The 16,463-nt window shown below is 39.5% G+C and overlaps 1 protein-coding gene across 1 annotated transcript in view; it reads left to right on the top strand.

The window, feature by feature from the left end:
- Window positions 1-16,463, top strand: part of NECTIN1 (nectin cell adhesion molecule 1) — a 620,587-nt gene that overhangs the window by 266,762 nt on the left and 337,362 nt on the right. The gene's annotated exons all lie outside the window — the stretch shown is intronic.

Genomic DNA, 16,463 nt, shown 5'->3' with positions numbered 1-16,463 from the left:
GATATTGCATGTACTTGTTTTGCGTTTAGAAGAATATTGGAATGAACCAGTCATGAAGCCGATCACATACACATATCTTTTGCACATGCTCTGTACTCCTAGCAAGATTTTAGCCAGATAAAGTAAGGTGGATTCACTGGAATACGATGCCAGTTGGTGTGTGTGTGTGTGTGTGTGTGTGTGTGTGTGTGTGTGTGTGTGTGTGTGTGTGTGTGAGTGAGTGTTAGAGAGAGAGAAAACAATCCAATAACAGGATTATTCCTTCTCTTGAATGTTCTTTCCAAGATACTACATTTGCAGTGTTTTAGATTAAGATTGTTCTGTTTAAAAACTGTAAATTGACCATTTGGATAGCACTTGCAGTTTGTATGATTTATTGTGAGAATAACTCCCCATCTTTTTGCATTTGTCAAGAAGTGGGAATTCTTGGAGACTGACATAACGCTTAACCTTTGTGATGGCATGCATGCCCTAAAGTTTGGTCACTTAAAATTTAGAGAGCCCTTGAGAAAGGGCATATGTCCATAGATAGTTGTTGGGGCCCCTTAACTCATATAATGAGTGCACTCATGCTCACATCTGTTATTTTAACCACTAATCAATACAACTGATAACTTTAATAGTCAAGTGGCCTCATGCATTTTTCAGCAAGCCCAGCTTGTACACGTTCTTAAAATGTCTTCTGAGTTATAATTCCGCAAGGCGTGTACATGTTTTTAGGCTGTCTTCAGAAAGAATCACTTGTAGGTTAACCTGTAGCACTAAAATGTATGATAACTACATTTCATGCATGCAGTGACTTGTGGCTAAATTCTTTCTGTGTTAAGATGTAGTTTCTACAGCAGTTAAGTTTCAGTGATATTGTACCAAACATGTTTATACTTGAGTTTCAGGGAATGATATCATCTGCTGTTCTGGCTGACCTCTGCTTCGACTCTGATTGTATTTACCCTTTAGATTAGCACATCTGCTGATCTCAGCTATAGTTTCTGTTTATTATTGAACGTTTCAGTACTTTTTCGGGGTGGGGTGTGGGTAGGATGTGAGGTGTGCTTCCACTATACGCAGTAAAAGCAGCATGACTTTCTAAACTACTGCAGCAATTACTGCTGATTTTTCCACTAGGAAACACTGATATTTGTCAAGTCACGGAAGAAGGTTATGACTAACAGTCATTGTAGATACAAATGGTTTATGCTAAACCTGTGTGGGTGGAACTGGTGAAGCCTTCTGTCTATGCTGGTGCCTGAGGACAGACCATGAAGATAGTAGGCACAGCTGGGTTAGGAAAGACATTTCAGAGCAGTTGGATGATTCTTAAAGTGATATTGCATGTGTAACTGTAATAAGTATTTGTATTTGTACAGGCAGAAAGAAAGTCAAAAATTACATTCTAAAGGCAGGAGCACTGGCTTATTGCTAGTAACGATAGTAACCTAATTATGAATGAGCTCTGTTTTTACTTAATGTTATAAATCACAACAAAGTAATTCTGCTTTTACTGTTTCTTAAAGAGTCCTTTATTGCCTTTACACAGAAAATAATTTCCCAGTCTGTCTACATTTGGCTACCATTTACTGTATTGCTGTTTTCATTCCTACTGTCCACAGCAGAGACTGCATTGCATATATTTTAGACTGCTACCTCCAGGCACCTGCATATATGCCAACACTGTCACAATTCCGTTGTCTTGACCTGCATGAGATATTTGCCTTTGTCTTTCACAAATATGGGAAAATGCATGCAGGAGACTCTGTCTACCTAATCTGCCTGTCTGTTCCCTGTTGATTCCTTCTCTTCCATGCCCCCTTTAATGCCTCTGCTGCAGCTTTCTTCACGGCCATTCCACTTGTAACCTAACTACTTTTTCTTTTTACTCGTGTTTGAATAGGCTTGTACTGTTTATTGGCAGATTCTGACATTTCCTACCACACCATAATTTTCTTTTTCAGATCTTTTCTTTAACATGCCCTTTGGATAGGTGTGTGGGCTCACATTATGACCACCTTTTCATTTCCTTAGTCTAGAGGGCACATTCCTAGCCTAGGTAGTCTGATGTTATATGTTCTCCCTTCTCTACTCTTCAGCATTGCAGTAACCGTCACCTGTATGCACCTCTAACACTTTTTCCCTTTCCATGTATGGTTTCCAGCAACACTGTTTATGTTCATCCTCATTCATTCATTTAATTACTGACAAGTGAGCTGGACAACAAAGGGCCGCTTTTCAGGTATGACCTCCAGAAATGTATTTGCATGTAGGTAAGCTGTACTAAAATACTGCAAGCACCCGTTTTTTCTCATGTCCCCAGCACCATTTTATGTTTGCCTGGTTGTCTATTTTGTATCTTCTTGTAGGTAGTTGTGTTTGATGACAGGTACAATAGTATTTGTCATGAGTGACTTTTGTAGGTTTTCTGTTGACAATGTCTGCTAGTTTCAGGTGGTCTTATTAGCGGGTAGTGACTTTAGCCCTGGAGCACGTAACGTATTTCAGTAACATTAAGTAGTCCAGGAAAAAATGGCATTGTTTCGAAGACTAGTATGCAGAAAGTGATATATCACCAGTTAGACTTTTTAACCCTCCTCTGCCCCCATTTGTTGTCTTGAAACTGAAAAAAAAAAGTTCCTATTTGATGGGGTAAAGAACAAGGTCACTCTGTTTTGTTCATACCTCTCAAACCCTTTGAGAAAAAATCTGGACAAAGGTATAGATCTTTAATGGGGGGACAAAGGCCTAAAAATAGGGACAATTTTTAAATATTGCTCTTAAAAAAAGTTGATCAGATAACAAATTTTGCATTTGTATGAATTTTCTGAAGGATATGAAGTCTGAAACTCGTACGTCTGTCAATATTTTCTGACTTCATTTCTCAATGAGTTGTCAAAGATTGACAAGAAAAACAAAATCTTATGAATAACAGACCAAAAATATGAGTCAAAAGTCTGGATATTTTGCGAATGTCTGGACAGTTGAGAGGTATGGTTTTGTTTGTAGTGCTAAAATAGTTTGGAGTTTAATTGACCCTTTCAAGTCCTGAAATCTACCTAAAGCATGTTCTTCTACTGGACTCTGTGAACTTTCTTTTGGTTTCTGGAAGGCTTGATTTGTGTTTGTTTCCTTATACTGGTGTGGAAGGAGCTTCCTGTCAGAGTAGAGACATCAGTTATGTGCAGTCCCACATGATCAGATCCCACATGATGATCAGATCTGTATCAGCAATTTGTGTCCATTATAAGAGTTATGTATTGATTTCTCCCCTTTCATCTGTCATAAATGAATGATAAAATACTAAAAGAGCTAACAACTCTCTTTATACATACTATGTATAACTTTTTTTTGAGTCGCTTATCAGCAGCAGTAAGTAGAGATGTAAATTTGTGAATAATTATGCTTGCACAATGAATGTCGCTGTCGTATACTTCCAGGTGTGAGTGTCTTCAGCAGAGTGATGGTGCAGTGTAATTTACTGTCATGCAAACACTAGCACAATTACTGGAATTTCACTGTAGTCTGAGAATTGCTGCACGGATTTCCACGGACCTCTCCACAATTGCGTCAGTGTGATAGTGTCTGAAGAGGCTGCTCATACCCCTGCTTAACAAGAGAGGGTGAAAGTGGCACCTACCTTATGTTCCAGCTTGTGGTGGGTGAAGAATATTTAGTGACAAACTTTGACCACTTAAAAGCTGCCATAAGCTACTGTCATTGCATGATTGATAGCTATTAAATCCATTTTTATCGTAAGAAAAGCAATTAAAATAAATCTGTAAATAAGCAAATGCAAAAATAGCAAACGATATGCCTCTCTAGAGTAGGTTGAATAAAAGCTTTCTCCAAACTTACAATAACCCAGTAGCTCTGAAAGATGTGACTTGGTTCGCAAATTGTTAATATTGTCAATAGCCTTCTTTGATGAATCTGAACATGTATCCTCTGTTGGATACAGATAAAAGCATTTATCTGACAGTGATTGCATTGTATGTCTATTAAATTATCTATCTGATACTTTCTAGTGTATTATTTTTTAAACATTAAAATTGGAGAAAAAAATAGTCAGTGGCAACTGTTTTGAAATTCTTTTGTTCATGCTGTGCCAGCAGAGACTTTTTCATGTAATGTTTACAGAAGTCTAAAATCAGTCTATCAATAGAGTATTTATGCTGTTAATTCTGTATTTCATTTGAATATAACCAACCGGCTTTGAGCATTTGTAGTAATTCTCTGCTTTCAGTGGCTAAATGCTGCAGTAAGTTTTGCCTCTTCAATTTCAGGCATAGCAGGTCAGATTGTGAATAGACTGAAACCTGTGAATTTTTTATGTATGCTGATGGTTGGCTTACGAATAGCATAACAGGTATGCACTCTGACAAAGACCTAACCACTGGATGATCGTGTTCTTAGAGTCAGATTTGTTTATGATATCCCGCAGGCATTGCAAATGTAATTTTTGTGCTTCCTGCAGTGCCTATGCAATTTCCTGTACAAATAGATAGGCTTTCACCACAGGCATCTGTAAACTCTTATTTAGAATTCTTTCTCATATGTGTTTAGCAGCTTGGACTAGCAAAAACTGATCACAGTACTAACAAAACTAAGGGGTTGTGGCTGACCAAGTTTGCAGAAGACTGCAAACTAGGTTCATCCTTGAATCCCCAAATGATGTCAGTATACTCCAGGAGGGTCTCATGCAGAATGACTGGTGTATTAATCACGGTCTCAGATTGAATGCAAAGAAGTGCATCATCATTCCCTTCACCACAAACAGTGTCCCTTCACACTATCAAATCAACAATACCCTAAGTACCCACGAAGTGGTAAGGGACCTGGAATCACAAGGTGACTGAGACCTTAACTTCGACCACCATGTATCTGCTGTAGTAAGGAAGGATTTCTATATAGCACACTTAATTAGTAAAGGCATCGCCTTGAGAGCAAAAGAGGTTATACTCCTCTATGCACTTATCCAGCCCATAATTGAGTATAGTGCCCTGTTTGTCATATACCGTACAAAGCACCTGCAGCAATTGGAGACACCTCAGAGACCTCAGAAACAAAGAAGATCAAGGGGCTCCAGCATGTGCCTTACACAGACTGACTAAAGTCCCTGTCACTATACTCCATATCTTATATATTTCTTAGGGGAGACTTATGCCTGGCCTACAGAGCAGTCCAAGACCCAAACCCAGTGAACTTGCTGCATATCAGTAAATCAAACAGGACTAGGGCTGCTCATTCCAGAGACCTAAGTATGACCTGTGACTTAAATCTGTCCCTCCAGCATGTGCTATTTATCTCCCAATCTTTGGAACAGGCTACAAATTCATGTCGAACAGAACACCTTTATGACACTATTCAAGAAGAAACTGGACGAGTGTATGAGAACCATAAATTCTTACCGGGGATAGTGCCTACAGCCCTCCTGGACATGGGCAGTCATCACTAAATGCAATCTTGGGTATTGACTAGCATTTCTATGGTGTTGCATTGGGATGAAATGGCTAGGCTTAAGATGACCATCGGGTCGATAGCATAGTAATCTCCTATGATCTTATGAACAAGTTAAGAATGTAGGGCTGTGAGATGACAGAAGGTCTACTCTGTGACTAAACTTAAAATATTAAGATCTGGGACTATTCACTCAGAACCGCAAGCAACCATATCAATCCAAATGTTGCAAAACCTGACCCCATGCCTCACACTGGGTTGGTACAAGTTTGTGACACCTCAGTATTTAAATCATCATGCAGATGTGGCAATTAAGGCTGGTGTTGACCCATGTACATGAAGTCTGCAAGTGGGTTTCTATAGCTTTCAGATTTTCTTTCACATTCTGAAGTTGTGCTGCAGATGAATTGGCAGGGATTCAATTTGCCTTTAGGTTGTGTGTGTGCGCGCGCGTGCACACACACATTCATGCACACATATCCTGTTGTAGACTGGATGGTTTAGAAGAAATGTAAGGATTTTTTCATGCAACGTGTTAGAAATTCAAAGTGCAGAATTCTTGACTACGTTGTGGGATCATAAGCAGTGATGTTTTTAAGGAGTGTAAAGAAAGGGCGTTGAGACAGGGATATTCTTTATTAAGTAGCACAGACATCTTAAGTGACAGTATAGACCAACTAGACAAGTTAACTGTCAGCAAGTTCTTTATCTGTGCGAAACACTAAAAATAAAAATATGGTCTGTTAATCATACCTAGCCATTATAGCCTTATTACATTGTGGCCTAAAAGGTAAATAATGACCTTTATTTTCCCTCCTTCAGCTAAGCCGTTTTTCTTCCTCTCTATTTGAAGTGAGCACTTATAAACCTGAAAAGTTTCTCGGGAGCACATGCTGAACAGATGGATTTACTCCTTGGAGTTCCAAAAACTAAAATTAATCAGAGGGACAGGGCCTCTACATATACTTCACAGAGACGTTTGGGTGTACTTCCTTTCATTTCTTTCTTGGGCACTATAGATTGTAAGGTATTCATGTAAAAATTTAACATGAAATAGGGAACTCTGTTAATGGAATGCGATTTGTTAAACTAGTCACTAAGATTGTCAGCTCTGTGTTAGAAAAGGACTTTTATTATTTTGATTGTAGATTTGTATTTACTTTTACTTCGATACCCTTTTTAGTTCATTTGCTAAGCAGGTAAACCCACCAAGCATAAGTGTCTGTTTTTGTAGGAAATCAGAGTAGTGCGTACAGCTCCATATGCTGTCAGTTTGCCGTCATCTATGAAGTATTATTTTAAGGTCCATCGTAATATTACTTTTATGTTATTTTTGTATTTTAAGGTCCATCGTAATATTACTTTTATGTTATTTTTGTATTTTAAGGTCCATCGTAATATTACTTTTATGTTATTTTTGTACCAGTGACACAGATCATGTATGAAAAAGGTACCATGTCTGCTCCGTTAATAAGTGAATAAACTTTAATGTGCTTTGACAGACTCAACATCCAAGTCCAAACTAGGTGTTCCTGGACTTGGTGTTTTTATGTTTTGATTGAGAAGGTTAAAGTAAGAAGGACCACTTTGTCCCATGTGTGAACATGGAAGGAACTCCAGACTGTGGTGTGCCCTGTTGCTCTGTTTGTACACATATAGACAGGAATAGACAGGAAAATTTAGATTGCATGTTGTATGTTCTATAGCTAACTAGTCACAGTCCTTGCATCTGTTAATAAAACAGGTGGTTTATGGGACCAAATTGTTGCTCATACAAAGGGTTACTATCAATAGAAGGCTTGGGAGAGAATGCAGTAAGGGGAACCTTATTCTTTCTACTCTCGTGTAAATAATTTTATTTGGGGAAGAATTCATTCATTCTATAATAACCACTTTTAACATATTCAGAGTTTCTAGAAGTAAGACTTAACAAGCAAGAGTTGTTGAGGCAGACAAGCAGCCCAGGTAGGGACACTAATTGGATGCACAGACTTACGCATATTTTTGGGATCTGGGAGGAAACGCATGCATCCCAGTAAAAATCCACACACCTAGACTATGGTCCAAGCATATTTACCCTTCCCAGGATTTGTCCCATTTATTGTTTGTCTTATACTTTACATCCTTGCAGTGATGATCATTTTATTTCTCCCTATAGCTTATCTTTCTCATCCATAGTCACCTGAGGTCTATGAAGGGCATTGTTTCATCACTGCTATTAACGGAGAAAGAGGGAATTTTAGTGGCCTCTCCTTAGACGGGCAGGTAGTTTGGACTTATTCTTTATAGCTCAGAAATAAGCCACAAAACTGTGCGCTGTGCTTCCACATTTGCACTATGTTTTAGTTACTTAGTTACTACAGAGTGCTGAATGTCTTGTTTATGCAGGCCATATCTTCAGTCATTACAGACCCCTCCCCCTCCTCCTTTTTTTTTTTTTTTTTTTTTTTTTTTTAATAAAACAGACCTCAGTCTTAAAAATTGTGTTTGGAAATATAGTAATGGCATAGTAATGATATAATATGACCTTTGTTCTATAAAACTCTAATCATGTCATATACAACACAGCCCCTTTCATGTACATGTATATTAATAAAATCCAGATTACAGCTTTTGTCGCTTTTTGATGACCTTTTAAAACCCACTTAACATAAGTGTCTTTTGTCAGGGATGAGCCGGGAACTTTACAGTTCTTAAGTGACCAAGTCAATGTTGTGCAGCATGTGAAATGAGGCTATGGGGTATCCAGCATGGGTGTTGAGAAATAAACTTGTCCATGACTTATTATCTCAACTTCTACTAATAGCCTATAACAACTGCTTATTGCATTATCGGTACTCAAAGAATTCTGAGCATTTTGAGGTTCATTTTTCATGACACAAGTACCAAATGTGCTATAAAATGCAAGCCAAAACATTAGACCTAGAAAAATGAAACTGACAAATTGTGTGGCAAAAGTGTGCTTTTAGCTACTTGCAGACTTAAGAAAGCCTTGTGGGTGGTGGTTTTAATGCTGGCTAACAGAACAAGGCATTCAGGAGATGGTGATTTTAAGTGATGGAGCAGACTAGACTGGAAATCTCACAACTCTGGGGCAGACAGATTTAACATTCCTGTGAAAATTAGATGTAAAGTATACTTTTTGTATTGAAAATGTACCATTTATAGTTTTATATAACTTAAATGTAACATCAGTCCATAGCATTTCATACTGACCTACTGCCGTAGTAGTTTGTCCCTTCTGCAAGTTTGAGCAAAACCATTTCTGGCAACGTTACCATTTAACATTTCTTTCTGGCCATTTTATCAACTTCATTATCTAAAAATACTCACTGTACAGGAGATCCGCGGTGGTGCTGCTGCGGTAGCGTTGTCGCCTCATAGGAAGACGCTGTCCGGTTCGATTCTCAGCTAGAGCGTCTTCTGCATGGAGACATGCGTGAACGGGTGTACCTTCGTTGAAGGTTGTGCGTCAGGGCTGGCTACTCGGCACGTAAAAAATCAACTGCCAATCATTAGCGGACTGGAGTTCCACTGTGGCGACCCCTAACCGGGAAAAGCCGAAAGACACAACAACTCACTGTACAGGAGAAGTATTTATGATGAATTATTGTATTTTGTTAGAGTTGTGGTTCATGTCCGCAACTTGTTTATTAATGAATCATGACCAACTGAAGCCATTTAATTCATCAAGCATTCATCAAAAATGTTTTATGTTTCCGGGCTGTGCATGCAAATGATCTATTGAGAGCAGAGTATTACCACAGTAAACAAATAAATATATGTATACATATATATGTATGTATAAAGATAGATAAATAAAATAAAGGCTTCGCTCCACCATGCAGAGGCTTTGTCTCATGCTCCCTCCAAAGTCAAAAAAATCTCATGGTTGATTAGAAAAAAAAATTCATGACTCAAGACTCACTAAATAGATGGGAACAGTGTACTTGGACTGGGTGCTTGTGATCACATAAATGCTTCCCATCAACATTTTCTAGTCTGACATCCATATTCAGTGAAAACTATTTTCTCATGCTGCTGTCATGATTCCAATAAATTATATTTTAATACACACTGTATCTTTTCAGGTCAAGGGTCAGATGAATAAAATGGCAGAACTTTTACAAACATGCTGAATAGTTTGGTGCATATATATTGGCTGGGTAAATGTTAAAAATTCTGTGCATGTCATCCTTCAAATAAGATATTAAAATGGAATCCCACCTACTTGAGTTGGTTGTAGTTCAGGTGGGTGAAACGATCCCATGGCACATATTGAAAGGTATCTGGGAGGTTCCTCAATGCCCTGGCCAAATTTCATTTAGTAGTAGAAATACCTCCACAGGTTTCTCCTGAAAAGAGGCCACTAGCCTAGTGAGACTTAACTGGTCAACAATGGATAACTAATAAATTAAAAATTAAAAGTAATCAACAGTTATAGTCACTTGCATTTGACTAATTTATGATTCTGAGGTTCTCAGATTTGTCACAACCTCCTTATTCACCCATCACAGAGGGGAGAAACCTGTTTATACTATAGCTGTACCCTAATGGTTAGTCTTATGGTCTCTTTATATAGGCAGTGCAGTGTCTGAGGATGCTAGCCAAGGAACTACTGTAACTTTTTGCAATTCATTACTCCCCCCTTCCCCGATAAACTGTGTACTAGTGTCTAGCATTAGCTGTTCCTAATTGTTTAGCTAGAGATTTCCATGTTAACTAGATATGTATATTTTGAAGTATTGTCCCTTCTATGCACGTTTTGCATGTTTCTCTTCATTATGTCGGGAGTTATTCATATGATGATTTTGCTACTTTTCTTTCCAGACGTATATTGGCCTTTGCTGATCTTGTGACGCTTACTGTAATGTAACAATACTTTTATTTGTTATTTTTTTACATTGTGTAACCTCATACCTGAAAATATTCACTGTGATTGTCCGGTGCATTTACTTGGTTAAACGAAGCATAAGTTTTCATGGTACCTTCTGTATGTAACTAGAATACACTATCTCTTAAGCTGATATAGCCTGTAACTTTCTGCCTGTCAGAGATGGGACACTTGTACTTTACCTAATCATTTGCTGAGGTGGGGCAGCTACTTATACAGAGGGTACATAATTAGGTGAATATTTTAAGTAGCAGTAAATGTCTGTCACATGCAGTATTATATATTCATAATAGTTTGTCATTCCTTGTTTTCAGCCTTTAGGGTCAGGGTCATCCTGTTAATAACAGCTTGCTTTGTAAGTACTAGAGTATATGAAAGCACCCTTTGAAGACCACAATCTGTTTTCTGGTGTATTTAAAAGATTTAAGATAAGATTTTGTTTAACAAACTGTATTAAAACTACTGAAAATTACAACACTTCTTCTGTCCAGGTATGCCCTAGCAGGAATATAACTGCATGAAAAAATTGTGTGATTTTATGTACTGTGAAAGGTTGAGAAATGCAGGCCTTGGAAACCGAGTAGTTATTATGAAATACAAAAAAATGCATTTCTATGTACAGATGTGGTCCAGCAGTGGAAATGTATATGGCCAGCAGGAAGTGCAGCTTTGTCATTGCAGAGCATTAAGACAACAAGCTGCTCCATACTGTCAAGGGTTTGATTCCCTGTGAACCTCCTTTTACCTGCTGTATGACTCTGAACAAGTTGTGTAATAAGATGATGCCCCTGGGCTGATTATGAAAAAAGGAATTTTGCGTTTTCAAGAGGTATTTGGGGATGCTCAAAATGTGTGCCCTTTAGTGTAATGAGTAGGATGTGGGAGCAAGTTGTATACAATCTGGTATACAATCACCAAATGTCTCCATTGTCAAAATAAATTTTCCTTCTGCTAGTAGAACCCCATCCGTAATGCATTCTACAACTGTCCTTTTGGATTCAGCAGAATTTGAATGAAGAGGTAGTTTTAGGCTTAAAATTTAAATTCTGCTGTATGGCACCCTAATCTGTACCTCATTCCTGAAATGTGTTTTTCCTTTAGTTGCTGCAAAATTATATCTTGGTATTTCCATGTTTTGAATAGGACAGGAAGCATTTTGACAGCCCTATCCTAGTATTGCTAGAGGGATGTGTTATATATTACTGGGATTAGATGCCCTTTGTCTGATAAAAGTCAAGCTTTGAAGCAAACTAAAGTGATGGAATTAGACATCTGGAGTGGTGGGGAAGGGAGTCTGTGAAAAGGCACAGAAATTAACCACTGGGCCTCTTCAGTTCTGAATTTTTCTGGAGTACATTCAGATGTTGCCACTTTGCCCTTGTGGAATATTTCATTTAATGTAAACCTCTTTTGTTTTCCTTGAGTAGAGCAGTAGCGGTATAAAGTTTATGAAATCCTGGAGTCAGCAGAAATTGTGAGGGGGGGGGGTTGTAAGTGCTTATGCTGTGGCTTTGCTGTATTGTGGCTTTTTGGCTCCAAGCGGATCCCATTTTTTAAACCACATGGCAAATCTAATGGGTAGAAAATACAGGGAACATTATCTGATTGTTGTTGATGTCAGAGGTCTTGCCTGATTTCACTAGAGGTTGTCAGTATGACATCAGAATACATCTCTTTAGTCTTTAACCAGCCTAACTGTATGGAAAAACATCATTCTGAATATGAAAGCTTTGTTTTTTTTTCACCATGTAAGCCCCCCCAGATATAAACTTTGGATCTGTGGGATGGCAAAATTACTTCCCTTCTGTTGAGAAGTCCTTTGGAAATTGTGGCTTTGTTTCATTGGAATGTTTTGGCTTACCCCAGTTTTTTAGGCTATGCAGTGATTCATTCTAGTTTTGTTTTCACAATTACTTTGCTTTCCAACATCAGACAAAACACAGTATTCACACATCTGTGTGAACTGCAGGCTGTAATTTTCTGTGGAAAAATAGTTTCCTGAGAAACTGTGCCCTAGGGAGACCCTGAAAAGGTAACAGAGGGCAGTAAGTATGCTGGGAGTGGTGTGCAGATAGATACAGATTTTTTTCAGTGAACATTTACTGTGGATTAGTTTTAACTAAATGTAACTCTATCTCAGACATGAGTATGCCATGAGACGTTATGCACATTAAATCTTGTCCACTACTGCACTTGAAAAGGCCTGTCCTGTGGGTTTGGCAAAGGCTGTCAGACACAGCTCTTGGAAAAAATCCTTGAACATTGCATCCCTGACTACATTGCACACAGGCATCATGGAAAGTGTCTTCCTGACACAGTGCTCCCGCGAAAGACTGTGCTGCACACTGGTGAATAACTGCTGCCTAAAAGGCTATGTGTAAGGGTGCAAAACACACTGCTGAATTTACATTCCTGTTCCACCTACTGCACAAAAGCTTAGTTGTTTAATGTTACCCTTGGTTTTGTTGTATTGAAAACTTATTTTTTGTACTGTAAACTCAATGTTTAATAATAAGCAATACATTTTAAATGAACTGCTGTCACCCAAAACTCCTATTTCCTTTGTACCACATATGGGTGGGAGGTTGGTAGAATGGTTAAGGTGCTTAACTTAGAAGCACAAGGTGCAGGGTTTGATTCTCACATGGAGTAATTGGCTAGGCCTAAAATGGCCCATGAGGGCGGTTAGTCTAATACTAACCTATGAACCTGTATCACTGAATGGCACGTTGATGTGCAAGAGTGGCCAGATGTCTTCCTTTTCTGGCTGCCCCTCATCTTTATGAGCAGATCATCAGTTTTTGGCATTGTAGAGTAGCACACCACTATTTGTGTCACTGCAATATTTTGTAATGTTTTATTTTATTTTTTTTTTCTTTTCAAAGCATTGCATCCCAAGTTGACTTTAATTATGAAGTTAGTGTTGTGCTATAAAACACCAGAGAATGCCAGACTTTGCTATGTCAGGTGCCTTGTGTAAATTTTTTTATTCATTTGGAAATTAGTTATTAGGCAGGCCAAACAAGGTTTTAATACTAGAAAGTAGATAAAAATAGAATGGCAGGAATCCTTTAATGAAACACACTTAAAGTGGAAGGAGTCTTGTAAAGTCAAACATCAGTGTGAAAAGTGATGGCCGAGATCCATTGCAGTCATGGATCCAGATGTTCGAACTACTCCTTGAGGGGTCCTTATGGCCACTGGTGAGACTGAAGGTGGTATTGCAGTATACCACTGAAGGACGATGGCTGTAACCTGTCAATTGATTTATTCTGTAGTCAAGTACACTGAATTTCCAGACTTTGTCAGAGTGCATAGATGAATATTCAAACAGAAAGAGCACATCACCACAGTAAGCAGTAAAATAAAGACCTTGACTGTAGCTAGGCTTTCCACCTGCATGACCTACTGGAAGGAGAGCAAATGACAAATCTTAAAGAACCAAACTTGATGAATGTGACAGAACATGATACATTGTCTACCCGATGATCTAAGAAAAAAAATGTCTGCTCATGACATTAGGGCAGTATTGGAGGACTGCATGAACCAGGTAGTTAGTACAGATCTTGTAAAGGAGGTGCTAGTTTGTAAAGGCAGTAAAGTGTGGGATGTGCAGATATTGTAAAGGAGGTGCTAGTTTGTAAAGGCAGTAAAGTGTGGGATGTGCAGGTGCAGATTGTTGATAGTTGACATTACTGAGGTCTGGTGTTTCATCAAGAGAAATAACAGGAGTATACACATTTCATGGTCTGCATCTGTCAAAGGAAAAATACAGCTTATTTGTGAAAGTTCAATTGCTTCATTGATAAAAATTACACATTGGTAAGGATTAGGCATCATCACTAAGCAGCCCCCAGTGTCCCTCTGCAAACAGCAGTCTGCCAAGTTAGGTAAAGGATTAAATCCATGGCCTCCTAATAAGCTTCATGTTCCTGTCCAGGGTGTTGATTCACTCGATCCCAGTTTGTATACTGTATGATTCTGAGGATGGCAGTTAACCAGGCAGTGCTCACAGATAATTGTGGAAAAGAGGCACTGGTGCCTAAATGTTTAACCTGGTTAAATATAAAAGACTTTAAACTCATTTTAGGGGTTACAGCCTGTGGTGTAGTCCTGCAGTTATCTATGGAGAATGTGGACAATTCCCACCATCACGTCTTGGGTAATGATGTGTCAATGATGTGGGGTGGATGAACGGTCAGATATGGATAGTTAAAAAAAGTAGATGTTCATCGTGCATACAGCTGCAGTCATAACAGATGGGTTATCCTGCCGTCAGGCGGGTCCTCGGTCGGCCGAATTCCAAAGTCTAGGTCCGGCGTCTGTTGTCGTCGCTTCTTCCCTGACGTCAGTGCGGCAGGGGTATAAAAGAGGCAGCCGACGCCATTTTCTCCAGTCTTTCTTGCCGCGTGGTGCCCGAAGCAGAAGCAGTTCGCAAGTGCCGGTTGGCCAGCTCCTGAGATTTACGAAAGTATTTCAGTCGAAGTCTTCTTGAAAGCTAAGTACCCCATTGGGGAAACTTTTCTTGCCTCAGACCGATGTCAGACAAAGTTAATAATTGCATTTCATGTGGGAAGCAAATACCGCATAAGGATTTCCACTCTTACTGTATACCTTGCTTAGGCCCAGACCATGACGTCTCGGCCTGCCGTTTTTGTGCTAGATTCAACAAACACACTATTAAGCATCGGGCGGAATTCGCCCTTCACTTTTTTGGCAAAAAATTTAATTATATTATGTCGTCGGATACTCCGACTCCAGTTTTGAGCAAAAAACGCAAAGATAAGGACCGACATACGAGGTCCGCACCACCTACTGATACCACGCTAAGGCCGACTACCGGTTCTCCGGTACTCAGTGAGGCGCCTACGCAGCCCCTGAGTACCGATGACAATGCATTACTGGTGTCTTCAGTACCCGAGGTCGTTGGCTCCTCGGCCCCCATTCCTACTACAGATATCGACGCCACTCCTGGCGGGGAAATTCAGAACTTAGACAGGCCTGCCATTTCTCAAGGGGTCTTCAGGCCTTCCTCCTTCTCTATTAAAGCCTTCACTAAATCTAAAACAGCCATGAAAACCAAAAAACAGGTTCCTAAGACACCCTCTCAAGGCACCATGCCTAAAAGACAGATGCTTAAAATGGCTGAGGATTTGATTACTCTTATCAGGGGTTCTCAACCCCCCTCTGACAAAAGGCCCAGATTAGAGGAAGACTACCCTTCCTCAGATCAAGCTTCTATTACCTCAGAACTATCTGAGGACCAGGATTGTGCCTATTCTCCATTCGAAGACTCTGATGCCGAGGAGTCTATTCCCTCGGTCTCCCCCCCTGAGGACTTCTCTTTTGGGGAAACCCTGCATACATTGAGGGAACACTTTCACTGGGAAGGCCAAGATTACTCAGATTCCAAGAAAAGGCTCAGGGAATTTCTTCTGCTCCCCCAGCATAGGCCTCTGGCTATCCCTCTTGTTTTAGATATATTGGATTATGTGTACACAGAAGCCAGCCTTAATCCTGATTCTTTGCCTCCAGCTCCTGTTAAACCAGACAGGTATTACCGGGTTCCTGATTCTCACCAGTTCCTATATAAAAGCCATACTGCTGACCCAGAAACTATTTCACAGGGTCCCAAGGGAATTAAGGCCTCTACTGCTAAAAACCCATTACCTTCAGAGAGAGATTCCAGAGCTTTAGAAAGGTGGGGGGAAAAAGGTGTACACCTCGGCCACTTTGACCATGAGGGCATTAAACTGTCTGTTCCATATGTTAAAGTATCAGCAGTTTTTGATATCTCAGCTGAAAAGCAAGATGACACAACCAGAACAACCAGATTTAAAGCAGTTGCAGGATTTGTTGGTGCAGAGCAAGTGGGTAAACATTCCTTGCAGTGTGGTTTTGATGCTTTAGAGGCCTCATGTAGAGCTGCTGTTACGGGGTCTGTTATACATAGGCATGCTTGGCTCAAAGAGCAAACCTTACCAGATCATGTCAAAGCTAAATTATTAGATGCACCTCTTCAAAAAGATGTATTGTTTGGTGTTAAAGCAGAGGAGGTGCTAAAGAAAATGGAGGAAAAAGCGAAATCAATGCAAACAGTGAAAGATTTCCTGCAGGTACA

Source organism: Protopterus annectens, chromosome 8.part0 (assembly GCF_019279795.1).
Source record: "Protopterus annectens isolate FY-2018-M chromosome 8.part0, PAN1.0, whole genome shotgun sequence".
NCBI classification, from domain to species: Eukaryota; Metazoa; Chordata; order Ceratodontiformes; family Protopteridae; genus Protopterus; species Protopterus annectens.
The sequence above is the reverse complement of the archived record's forward strand: the minus strand, read 5'-3'. Positions and strand labels throughout refer to the sequence as shown.